Source organism: Cnephaeus nilssonii (genome assembly GCF_951640355.1).
Source record: "Cnephaeus nilssonii genome assembly, chromosome: 5".
In the NCBI taxonomy this organism is placed as follows: Eukaryota; Metazoa; Chordata; class Mammalia; order Chiroptera; family Vespertilionidae; genus Cnephaeus; species Cnephaeus nilssonii.
In genome coordinates this window covers 78,706,367-78,718,893 of record NC_137076.1, presented here as the reverse complement: position 1 = coordinate 78,718,893, position 12,527 = coordinate 78,706,367, and the positions used below count along the sequence as shown (strand labels likewise).

The window sequence follows — 12,527 nt, the reverse complement described above, 5'->3', positions numbered from 1 at the left end:
TAGGGTGACTTTTTTTTTTTTTTTTTTAAATCTTGTCTCAAGTTCTATGAGGGTTCTTTGTTTTACGTTTTCCAGGTTACTGACTTCCAGCTGAGGCAGGTAGGGGACAATCTAATCGTGGTGGTTTATATTTTTACAGACACCCAGAATTCTTTGTGTAGGTGTGGATCTACCCACTGCCAGGGAGTCCAAAGGCAGAACACTGCGTTCTACTCAATGGAACATCTAAAGCCCTTAACAGACTAAAGCAAAGCAGATCGGCTGAATATGCAAACCATTGTGAGCGTGTGGGAGCTGCAATGAAGTACAGACGCCCCAGGCTCAGAGAGCTCCCCATTCTTTTTTTCTCAGTTCAGGTCTGCCCCTCAAATTCTGGTTTGGTATAGAACGCTCCCTGCGAACACGTTGCCTATCGACTTTCCTATTCGCAGACTCTCGGCATCAGAGGCATCTGTGCTCTCTTTAGAGTCTAGGCCGTGTCCTTAGGTGAAGAGGCACGGTGGGAGGCGGGCCTGGTCCCCATCTAACCCCCGTTCTGGGAATAGGAACGTGAGTCACCGCTCCGTCTGCCCGGCGGTTTTCGGTGAAGGTCTCGGTGCTCCTAACTTGGACAAGGGCACCCAGGTCATTCTGCCTTTGCAGGGGGGCACGACCCCCTCCGCAGAAACCAGGCGCGACCTCGGTCTTCCGGACGACCGGTCCTTTTCCTTCCTACAGCCCCGCCCCAGACACCTCCCTCAGGCCCGCGCCCAGCTTCTCGCACCCTAATCCAGGGCCTGAATTCGGGAGAAGCAACGCGTTTCCAAAGCCCGCAGACTGCAAGCCTGCGGCTGGAGGCTGGGGGTCTCCCCGCCCCCGCGGCGCGCTCGCCACCCCCTCCCGCCCCTCCCGCCCCGCCCGCGGGCCGCCCCGCCCCGCCCCCGCACGTCACGTCCGGCCCGGCCCCTGCCCGCCCTCCGCCCTCCGCTCTCCTCCCGCTTGCCGTTAGGGCGGCTCTGCGCCTCAGCTGCCGCCTCCGTCGCCGCTCCCGCCCCTTCTCCCGCGTCTCCGCCGCCGCCACCGCCGGGGACATCCGGGGGTCGCTTATCGGGCTGGCCCGGTGCCTCAGCCGCCGCTTTAGACCCTCGACAGCGGCCGTCTTCGGAAGAGGCTCGCCGGCCGCGGACTCGCTCGAGGCCTCAGTTCTCGTCCTCCTCCCGTCCCCGCGGGTCCTGGAGAAGCGGCCGCGGCCGGGGAACGGGGCGTCGCGGTTCCAACGGTGAGCGAACGGGCGGGTACCCTGTCTGCGCATGCGCCGGTCGCCGCGGCTCCCCCCCCCCCCCCCCCGCCGCCCACCAGCGCTAGTCCCACCCGCGCGGGCTCAAGGGCGGTGCGCGTCCGGGGTGCTGGAGCGCCTGGGCAGTACCTGCAGGTGGGGCATTTCGTAGGGAGGGCCCCCTTTCTCCTCGAGGGAAAGCGGAGGAAGCCGTGCCCCTGGCTGTGGGTGTGTGGGGGGCAGCCTTCGGTTTTCGGCCGCTGCAGGGCGCGGGAGCGGGGTGCCTTCTCCCCTCGCTCCTCCGACAGAGAAGCGGGCACCGCAGCCCACGTTTGTTTGCTGGCTTCCCGGCCACACCGGCCCTGCGCCGTCTCCCTGCCCGCTTCCTTTATGCTGGGCCGTGAAGTTGGTGCAGAAAAGAGAGTGTGGTTCATCGCCGGCTCAACTGCGCCCCTTTTAAAGATCACGTGAGATGAGTGAGTGCTGACTTCCTTCAGCCGCTCGGCGAAGAGAGCCGGAATTAGGCTGTTGGTGCTCCGTGACTTGTCTGTCTAGCAGGCACGGTGCACCGGTCAGGCCGGAGGGTAGGTACTGCGTTACGTTTCAGAGGGGGCCTGGGTTCCCAGATAAGGCTATATAGAACATTGAATCGGTTGGCACACCTGCCCAGTGGGAATTTGTGAACTTTTTTTGTTTGTCGTCAATTAAAAATAAAGTTGACTTTTAGAAAGTTGCAGAATTGCATTCGGTTCCCCATTATGCCGTCTAATAATTGGAAAAAAAAGTCTCCAAGTGTTGGGCATTTATTTTACTTTCAAGTTCTGATAATGTAAAAATGGCAACCGGAACCACAGTATTGCTGACCGTGAACATTAAATAACTGGGATGCACTTAGTTTTAAAAAGGCAGACATTTAAGGATAGTTTTGAATTAAGTGACTTTTTGGGTTAGTTTGAGGCTACTTTTGTCGTCAACTTTCCTTTTTGTTATCTTGCTGTGCTTGTTGGCCCGGTTCCTCACAGGTCTATGCATTTAGTAAGTAATTGTTGAATGGAATTGAATGAACTGGTCATCATTTGTATATCCATTGGAGCCCCTTCTTACTTCCTTAATCTGTGCTGCTTTTAAAACTGGGACAGAGCCCTGGCTGGGCAGTTGAGTTGGTTAGAGCCAGGTCCTGATACTCCCAAGGTTGCAGTTGGATCCCCTTGCAGGTTGAATCCTGGTCTGGGCACATACAAGAATCGATTAGTGAATGTGTAAATAAGTGGAACAACAAATCGATGTCTCTCTCTCCCTCTCTCTCTCAAATAAAATAAAATGAATACCCCCCCCCCCCCCAAACGGGGTATTTTCTCCAATTTAATTGTGTCACCAATTAGGGATCTGTGACAGTTTCAGTCCTTGGGAAGATGTAGGAAGGCATATCACAGTGTCATAAAATTCTTCATTGGGTGAAGTAAATTTTTTTTTTTATTAGAATGCCATTGTTTTAGGACAGAAAATGGCGGAAATGTTTTTCTCCAATAAAATGACTACTTTGATCATTTATGAATAATCTTAGTCTGTATGGCTTCCCTCTTTATTGTACACTAACTTTAGTATTGGGGAAATAGTATAAATTGCTATAGCTATACTTTTTTTGCACTCAAAGTTCACAATGTAGTGGAGAAGACAGATATACAAATAAGTATAATTAGTATTTTTTTTGTTCATGTTCCAGCTTCCTTCCTTTTCCCCAGAGCAGGTTTTATACGTCTGTGCAAAAAGAGAAATGTTCTGATTTCAAGGGATTCATTTGGCTAGAACAAGTTGTTCAATTACCCTTAATATCCCTTATACAAAAAATGAAGTTCGTTGTAGTTTTGTATTAGTGAGCTATAAGAAATGATAAACTGGTCTTCTTAAGACATTACTCATTGGGCTAAGCGGGCCCTTGGTGTGCATGCTTTCAATGGAGAAGAGGTGAAAGGTTACTAGAATAGAGGAATCTTGAAGAGTACATTTGTAAAAAGTAAGATTATGCACACACATAACTGACAAGAATGTGTTCTCTATTATGCATATAAAATCGTGTACTTTAAAGGATCCATCATTGTGCTAATACCTAGTGGGAAGAGCTAATTTAGCAGATATTCACTTTGACTTAATAGAAAATAATGCTAAATTAGCAGGCCAGTGACATTAAGTGGAGAAAAGGAATCTTTTGGGGGCCATCTAGCCATAGAACATTATAGGTTTGCCCCTTAATCAGGAGACAAGCATTTAAAGTGTCACCTTTCTTTATACTTGCATAAGTAAGATTAAACTTTTTCCTGTTTTTTATTTTATTTTTTAATGTACTGATATGTGAACCATGTAGAACTCTAGATCTGACAGATATCTCAGGAGGTCATCCTTTGGGGAAGTTTCTTTTATCTAATTTTGGAGGCTAACTTCAGGTACCACATGGTCTCCTTGGCTTTTTGAATCAGAATTGTGGCTGGTTTCTAAGTAAATGTGAGTAAATACTTTGCCCTGTAATGGTGCTTATATTAATATTCTGGTTTTTTAAGACTTTCATTAGAAAGATTTGCAGTTAGATCCAGTGGCACATTTCTAGCATAACCATTTCAAATTTTGAAGTTTAGCCAAGTGATTTGAGGCTCACAATACATGTAAAAGGGGACTAGTGCCTGCTTTGCAGCATTCTTTTTCTTTTTTTTTTTACCTGTTTACTTGTCCTTTTAATCTTCATTGTTGAAAGTATTACATAGGCACTCCTTTTTCCCCCCTTAAGCTCTTCACACAGCATTATTCTTGGTATGAGAAATAACGTGTAAAATGATGCTTACAGATATTCTATAAATGATGGTTGCTTTCCCTTCTTGATTTGATTATCTTTGGTTATTGCTGGAAGTAGATATGGCAGCTTTTAACGTTGAATAGCCAACATTGTTTGCTTCTCACTTATGTCTTTATTCAGCATATATTAAAAAAAGTTAAATTATGTGTTAGGCATTGTGTGAGGCCTTTGGTGATACAAATGTGAAATGACATGGTTCCTGTCTTCTATTGTGTGAGGTAATTGCTAAAAAGGTGAGAGGTACATTAGGATCAAAGAACTGTCTGTCCCAGGAAGTAAGGGAAGGTTTGACAGGAAGTTGGAGTTGAGAATTAAAAAAAAAATTAATTTAGTTTTTAAAATATATTTTTATTGATTTCAGAGAGGAAGGGATAGGCAGGAGAGATAGGAACATCAGTGTTGTGAGAGAATCATCGATGGGCTGCCTCCTGCACGCCCCACACTGGGGGTAGAACCCACAACCCACACATGTGCCCTTGACCAGAATCGAACCTGGGACCCTTCAGTCCTCAGGCTGAGGCTCTAGCCACTGAGCCAAATCGGTGAGACCTGGAGTTGAGACTTTTGAAGATCAGTGTAAGTTTGTTGAACAAGATGGGGTTGGTCGTGGTGTTGAGTTAGGGCTCCAAGCACAGAAAACAGTATGTGCAAAACCTGTGTGAGCTTCAACTAGTTAAGTATTTATTGCTGAAGAGTCAAGTCAGGTGGAGGAATAGCAGGAAAGGAGATTTTACTGGTAGATGACATACTTATAGACCATGCAATGGAGTTTAGAGTTTATCCTGTTTGCCAGAGGTTCTTAAAATTTTGTATGTATTACAGTCACCTGAATGCTGCATTGGCTTGTGGCTTTGCATTCTATACAGGGTGGGACAAAAGTAGGGTTATAGTTGCTCGTAAAGAGAATAATACAACAGTTAATAAATAATAATCCAAGAATAAACTGTTTACTGTATTCACAACTGTAAACTTACTTTGAATAAAACCCTCCCCACTCCCAGATGAAGTTGGAGAACCAGTGCTCTGGGTCGCTGGTGTCAAAAGTGAGGTACTGGCACTTTGGATAGGCAGATGACCTATTGAGTGTGTGTGTATGTGTGTGTGTGTATGTGTGTGTGTGTGAGAGGGGTGGGGGAGGAGAGAGAGAGAGAGAGAGAGAGAGAGAGAGAGAGAGAGAATTGAAATTTATGTTTCTGTCTTTAATGTAAAATATTTTTGTGTATATTTATGATCTGCATAATATGCTAGTACAGTGTTCACTCCTCTACTTTAGAAATATACATACATATATGAGGACTGTGCTCATAATTTTTTTCCTGATTAAAAAAATATTGTCTTGGCCTCTAGGCAGTAGGAAAAAAATTAGGAATTTTGTGCAGGGGAATTCAGATTAGGTTTTAGTATTGAGGAGATTGGTGAGAATAGATTAGGGGACTTGTCACAGGGAATTTTATTTCCCTCTGGCTTTATTACTTTTGTCTTAATTTCAATAACTTGGTTATAGATTATAAAATATTTGTCACAATTAGGCAATCTGTTTACCAATAGATTATCTCTAGGGGCAACCAGTTTTTGCCTGAATACTTTGAATAAGAGAGGAATAATAGTAAGCTGTCTCTAGGTGAAATTTTTACATTTAGTGAGTTGAAAAATATGTGCTGAATCTAGTACCACAATTTGGCAAGTATAGTCCTACAAAATATGCTTGATTCCATTGTTCATTGTAGTTTCATGGAATCACCATGGGGTATTGTTCCCTCACATAGTATGTTGAGCCCCAGCTGGTTTGGCTCAGTGGATAGTGTGTCCTAGGTTCGATTTCGGTTGGGGGCACATGCCCGCCCGGGTTGGGGCTCGATCCCCAGTTGGGGGTGTGCAGGAGGCAGTCGATCAGTGATTCTCTCTCATCATTGATGTTTCCATCTCTCTCTCCCTCTTCCTCTCTGAAATCAATAAAAATATATTAAAAAATAGTATGTTGAAGTGAACAAATCCTCAGGCATAGGATTTGCAAGAAATCCTTTATACTTTCTTTTTTCTTTTTAGGCAAAGGCATTCCTAAACTTTTGAGTGTTAGAGCTCTCTTTAATTTAAAAACTTTCTACTAATGAATTCTTACTTATACTTTGATAAATTACTTAAGAGCAAAGTCAATATGAGTCTAATAATAATTTAAATGACTTGTGTTTTCCTGATCAAATAGCATCTATGAACACTTGACAGATCAGTTTATTTGCTGTTGAGACATGTGTTCAACCTTTCTGTTTGCTTGGTGTACTGTTAAGGATCTCAGACAAATTAATGCCTTGACAGTTTCTCAGGCCAGGAAGGAACCACTGATTTAGCATATTGGCAACTTTTAAAGTACCATCCTTGTTCAGTTAGAATGAAAGAGGTGCCTTTTCATTTGCTTTGGTGCTTTGTTCAGAGGGTACCAATGAAAAGCTGAATGTATGGAGCAGGGGTACATTTATTTTCCTTAAGCTTTGGTTCACTGATTTATAGTTAGACACAGCACTTGTCTACAAACTTAAATCTCTGTTCCCACAGCTTACCATTTTTGAGACCTAGCTCTCTCTTGGCTCTTCTCTCTGTATATTAGTGATAAGAGGTGTTTTTTGGTTTTTTTTTTTGGGGGGGGGCGGGGTCATCTTTAGCAATTTTGAGGTAGCTCTTTTAAACTTCTCTATGTAAATTGTATCCTATTTTGTCAAAAGCATTTTGGACAAAAGCGACTTGTTTATTTCTATTGAGTTTGAAGGTAGAACTTTTTCACATGAAAATGATCATTTATCTTGGCAGATACTGTTCTTTTTTTTAAAAAAAATTTAATGGATGTTTAAGTGAATAAATGGCTACATTGAGCGAGACCAAACTATTCCATCGTTTTAAAAATATATATTTTATTGATTTTTTTTACAGAGAGGAAGGGAGAGGGATAGAGAGTTAGAAACATCGATGAGAGAGAAACATTGATCAGCTGCCTCCTGCACACCCCCTACTGGGGATGTGCCTGCAACCAGGGTACATGCCCTTGACTGGAATTGAACCTGGGACCCTTGAGTCCGCAGGCCGACGCTCTATCCACTGAGCCAAATAGGTTAGGGCGGCAGATACTGACTGCTCTTGCTATAGGTTGCTTTATGTGTAAAATGATAAACTTTTATTATTATGTTACAGACCTAATCTTATTACTGTTATAGTGTTTTGTTAAATTATTTACTTTGAAAAGACTTTAAACTGATGTCTGTAATTAATGTTTTCAGTTTAATTTTATTCTGTATTTCTTAGGTATGCTGTATAGAAAATTATATTGTAATTTCTGGATATGCTAGATAGCACAAAAGGGGCAAATGGGATTGGTTCTTTTTAAAAAAATATATATTTTCGTTGATTTCAGAGAGGAAGAGAGAGATAGAAACATCAATGATAAGAGAGAATTACTGATTGGCTGCCTTCTGCACGAGCCTGCCACCTGGCCATGTACTTTTGACTGGAATCGAACCTGGGACCCTTCAGTCTGCAGGTCAACACTCTATCCACTGAGCCAAACCAGCTAGGGCCAGGATTGGTTCTTGAAATATGGTTAAAATAAATCTTTTATTTTTCTTTTGAGGTGGAAAAATATTATTTTTTTATTTTCTAGTTTTAAATTTCAGAGAGGAAGGGAAAGGGAGAGAGAGAGAGAAACATCAGTGATGAGAGAGAATCATTGATTGGCTGCCTCCTGCACGCCCCACACTGGTGATTGAGCCCACAACCCGGGCATGTGCCCTGACCAGGAATTGAACTATGACCTCCTGGTTCATAGTGATGCTCAACCACTGAGCCATCTATGCCTGCTGGGCTGTGTGATATTTTTCTCTTTATTTTTTCATCTTTATTGAAGTACTAGAAGCCCGGTGCACGAAATTCGTGCACGGCGGGGGGTTGTCCCTCAGCCCAGCCTGTACCCTCTCCAATCTGGGACTCCTGGAGGGATGTCCGACTGCCCGTTTAGGCCCAATCCTGGTGGGATCGGGCCTAAACGGGCAGTCGGACATCCCTCTCACAATCCAGGACTGCTGGCTCCCAACTGCTTGCCTGCCTGCCTTCCTGATTGCCCCTAACCGCTTCTGCCTGCCAGCCTGATCACCCCCTAACCACTCCGCTGCCAGCCTAGTTGATGCTTTACTGCTCCCCTGCCAGCCTGTTTGCCCCCAACTTCCCTCCTCTGCCAGCCTGGTCACCCCTAACTGCCCTCTCCTGCAGGGTTGATCACCTCCAACTGCCCTCCCTTGCAAGCCTGGTCCCTCTCAACTGCCCTCCCTTGCAGGCCTGGTCCCTCACAACTGCCCTCCCTTGCAGGCCGGGTGCCTCCCAACTGCCCTCCCCTGCTGGCCATCTTGTGGTGGCCATCTTGTGTCCACATGGGGGCAGGATCTTTGACCACATGGGGGCAGCTATATTGTGTGTTGCAGTGATGATCAATCTGTATATTACTCTTTTATTAAATAGGATAATTTAAATACAATAGCATTGACCAATTTAAAATGTTCAGTTCAATAAGCTTTGACAAGTATATTAAGCATTGTAACCACCACTACAACAATCGTGACATAGAACATTTCCATCAGTCCGTAAGTTCTCAATGCTTTTTAGTTTTCTCATTAGTGAAATGGATATAATGGGAGTATCTATTTCCATAGGATTGTTGTAAGGATTAAATGAGTTGATATATATTTAAAACCCTTAAAATAGTTCCTGGCATATTGTAAGAGCTTAATGCTATCTGCTCTTATTTTTAGTATTGATGTTGGTGTTCTACCCTTTTTAAAAAAACCCTCACTAGTTTTATTAGGTATTTAAAACTTAGATTCTATGCTAATAAGAATGGTGTGTTGCTTTCACACATATAATAAAGAGTCAATATGCAGATTGACCATCACACCCTCACAAGATGGCTGCCTACGGCCAGGCCAGCACGGGAGTTAGTGAGGGACGACCAAACGACTGAACAAGCAGGCTGTGTGGGGCAACCAGGCCGGCGGGGGGGCCGTGAGGGGTGGCCAAATGACTGAACAGCAGCTGCGTGGGGTGACCAGGCCAGCAGGGGGCCGTGAGGGGTGACCAGGCTGGCAGGGGGGGCAGTTAGGGGCAACAGGCCAGTGGGGGGGGGGTGCAGTTGGGGCGACCAGGCAGGCAGGTAAGTGAGCGATTAGGAGCCATCAGTCCAAGATGGTGAGAGGGATCCCGGATTGGAGAGGTTGCAGGCTGGGCTGAGGGGACCCCTCCACCGTGCATGAATTTTGTGCACTGGGCCTCTAGTGTCTATATATAAATGGATCTGAATGGAGTGCAAAAGAGAGACAGAGACAATGATTTGTTATTCCACCTATTTATGCATTTGCTGTTTGCTTATTGTCCCCTGATCAAGTATGGAACCACATTTTATTCTTTGAGAATTGGAAATTGTAGTTTAGATGTTCCATTAGTTTTCTAGGACTACAATGACAAGTGACTACAAATGTGGTGACTCTAAAATAGAAATTTTTCTCTCATAGATCAGGAGGCCAGCCAGAAATCTAAAGTTAAAGTGTGGGCAGGACCATACTCCTTCTGAAGCTCTGGTGCAGACTTCCTTGCCTCTTCCAGCTTCTGGTGGATCTTGACGTTGTTTCTTGTCTTGTGACAGCATAACTTAATGTTCTTTTTTTAAAAAAAAATCTTTATTGTTCCGATTATTACAGTTGTTCCTCTTTTTCCCCCCCATAGCTCCCCTCCACCCGGTTCCCACCCCACCCTCTACCCTTACCTCCCCCCACCCCCGTCCTTATCCATAGGTGTAGGATTTTTGTCCAGTCTCTTCCCGCACCCTCCACACCCTTTTCCCCCCGAAAATTGTCAGTTCACTCCCTTTCTAAACCCCTGATTCTATTATATTCAACAGTTTATTCTGTTCATCAGATTTTTTATTCACTTGATTTTTAGATTCAGTTGTTGATAGATATGTATTTGTTGTTCATAATTTTTACCTTTACCTTTTTCTTCTTCTTCCTCTTCTTAAAGAATACCTTTCAGCATTTCATATAATACTGGTTTGGCAGTGATGAACTCCTTTAGCTTTTTCTTATCTGTGAAGCTCTTTATCTGACCTTCAATTTTGAATGATAGCTTTGCTGGGTAGAGTAATCTTGGTTGTAGGTTCCTGCTATTCATCACTTTGAGTATTTATTGCCACTCCCTTCTGGCCTGCATAGTTTCTGTTGAGAAATCAGCTGACAATCGTATGGGTGCTCCCTTGTATGTAACTAACTGTTTTTCTCTTGTTGCTTTTAAGATTCTCTCTTTGTCTTTTGCCCTTGGCATTTTAATTATGATGTGTCTTGGTGTGGTCCTTTTTGGATTCCTCTTGTTTGGGGTTCTGTGTGCTTCCTTGGCTTGTAAGTCTATTTCTTTCACCAGGTAGGGGAAGTTTTCTGTAATTATTTCTTTTTTAATTTTTAAAAATTTTTAAATTTAATAAATCTTTATTGTTCAGATTATTACAATTGTTCCTCTTTTTTCCACCATGGCTCCCCTCCACCCGGTTCTCACCCCACCCTCTGCCCTTACCCCCCCCACCCCCCATTGACCTCATCCATAGGTGTACGATTTTTGTCCAGTCTCTTCCTCACCTCCCACACCCCTTTCCCCCCGAGAATTGTCAGTCCACTCCCTTTCTAAGCCCCTGATTCTGTTATATTCACCAGTTTATTCTGTTCATCAGATTTTTTTATTCACTTGATTTTTAGATTCACTTGTTGAATTCCTTTAGATTCACTCTTTGGATTCCTTTCATTTGGGGTTCTGTGCGCTTCCTGGACTTGTAAGTCTATTTCTTTCACCAGGTGGGGGAAATTTTCTGTCATTATTTCTTCAAATAGGTTTTCAGTATCTTGCTCTCTCTCTCGTTGGTACGCTTGAAGTTGTCCCAGAGGCTCCTTTCACTATCTTCATATTTTTGGATTCTTTTTTCATTTTGGTTTCCAGTTGGGTGTTTTTTACTTCTTCGATTTTAAATCTTTGACTTGATTCTTGTGATCCTCTAGTCTGCTGTTGGATCTCTGTATATTACTTTTTATTTCAGTCAGTGTATGCTTAATTTCTAGTTGGTCCTTTTTCATATCCTCGAGGGTCTCATTAAATTTATCGGCCTTTTCCATGAAATTCTTGAAAAACCTTATAACTGTGGTTTTGAACTCTATATCCAGTCGTTTGCTTTTCTCCATTTCTGTCATTTGTGACCTGTTTCTTTTTCCCTGCATTTTGGCTGCTTCCCTGAGTTGATAGAGTGGCTTTGTGTGCTAGGTGTCCTATAGGGCCGAGTGGCTTAGCCTTCCCAGTTACCTGAGGTGGACTCTCTTGGTGCACCCCTTTGTGGGCTGTGTGCACAGTCTTGTTGTAGTTAAGCCTTGATTGTTGTTGGTATCACTGGGAGGAATTGACCTCCAGACCAGTTGGCTGTGAGAATCAGCTATGTCTATGATGGGAGAACTTCTGTGCTGGAGACACCCTTATGGGGCAAGACTTGCTTCAGTGGGGCTTTGGTGCTCACTGACTCTGCCCCCTGAGTGTGTCCCTTATGGATCTGAGGAGTTGTAATCTCGATGGTCCCACTCTCACCATTGGGTACACTGGCTCTTGGATCTCTAAGGAGGTGCTAATTTAGCCTCTGCCTGAGGCCACCAAGCAGGAGCTATGGAGAGAACTGTAGATTCCTCTTCTTGTTTTGGGGTTTGGAGGTGCCCAGATGAGGCCCAGCTGTGAAGCAATGCAAGCTGCGTGTGGGGCCTTGGGCCTTCTTTTGGATGTTCTGGGTCTCTCTGACCCAGCTGCAGTTTGTTAGGTTATTTTAGGTTGCAAAGGGCCAAGCCATTCATATGGAAAAGCCTCTGTGCACAGCTTGGGTGGGGCGGGGTCTCAGGGAATGCACAGGGCGGAGCAAACATCAATGGCTGATCCTCAGCCCTGCCCTAAGAGTCCCCCGGGTCTCAGTGTCCCTCGATAATCGCAGCAAACACCTCTGAGAGAAAGCTGCCCTTGAGTTCTGCCCGATGCCAGACAGTCCAGTTTCCCCCCATATGAGTCTCGGTCCCCAGAGTCTCGCCCGGAACTGGAGTTCAGAGTAGTCAGGAGCTTGTGTCTCCCTCCTGATTGAGAAAGACAACTGCGTACTCAGTTGCCAGCCCTTTCCGTGTGCGCCTCCGCACCTCTGCACTTTACTTCTGTACCTCCTCTGAGTCTCAGTGTGCTTTTCTCTTTCCTTCTAATTGTAGAATTTCCACTCAGCCAGCCTTCCTGTGGTTCTGGATGATGTCCGTTTTGTCTTTTAGTTGTAGTTTTGAAGTGGTTGTGCAAGACAGCAAGTTCAGGTGTTTACCTATGCCGTCATCTTGGTTTCTCCAT

The 12,527-nt window shown here is 44.5% G+C and overlaps 1 protein-coding gene across 8 annotated transcripts in view; it reads left to right on the top strand.

Annotated features, from left to right (window-relative positions):
• Positions 1 to 967: 967 nt before the first annotated feature.
• Positions 968 to 12,527, top strand: part of FAM13B (family with sequence similarity 13 member B) — a 67,733-nt gene continuing 56,173 nt past the window's right edge. For 7 of the 8 annotated variants that reach the window (XM_079771231.1, XM_079771229.1, XM_079771227.1 and 4 more), the window contains exon 1: positions 968 to 1,258. The gene's annotated coding sequence lies outside the window, so the exon portion shown is untranslated. Of the gene's footprint in view, positions 1,259 to 1,367; positions 1,840 to 12,527 lie in introns of those variants that run through there. The other variant, XM_079771225.1, reaches the window with a different exon arrangement.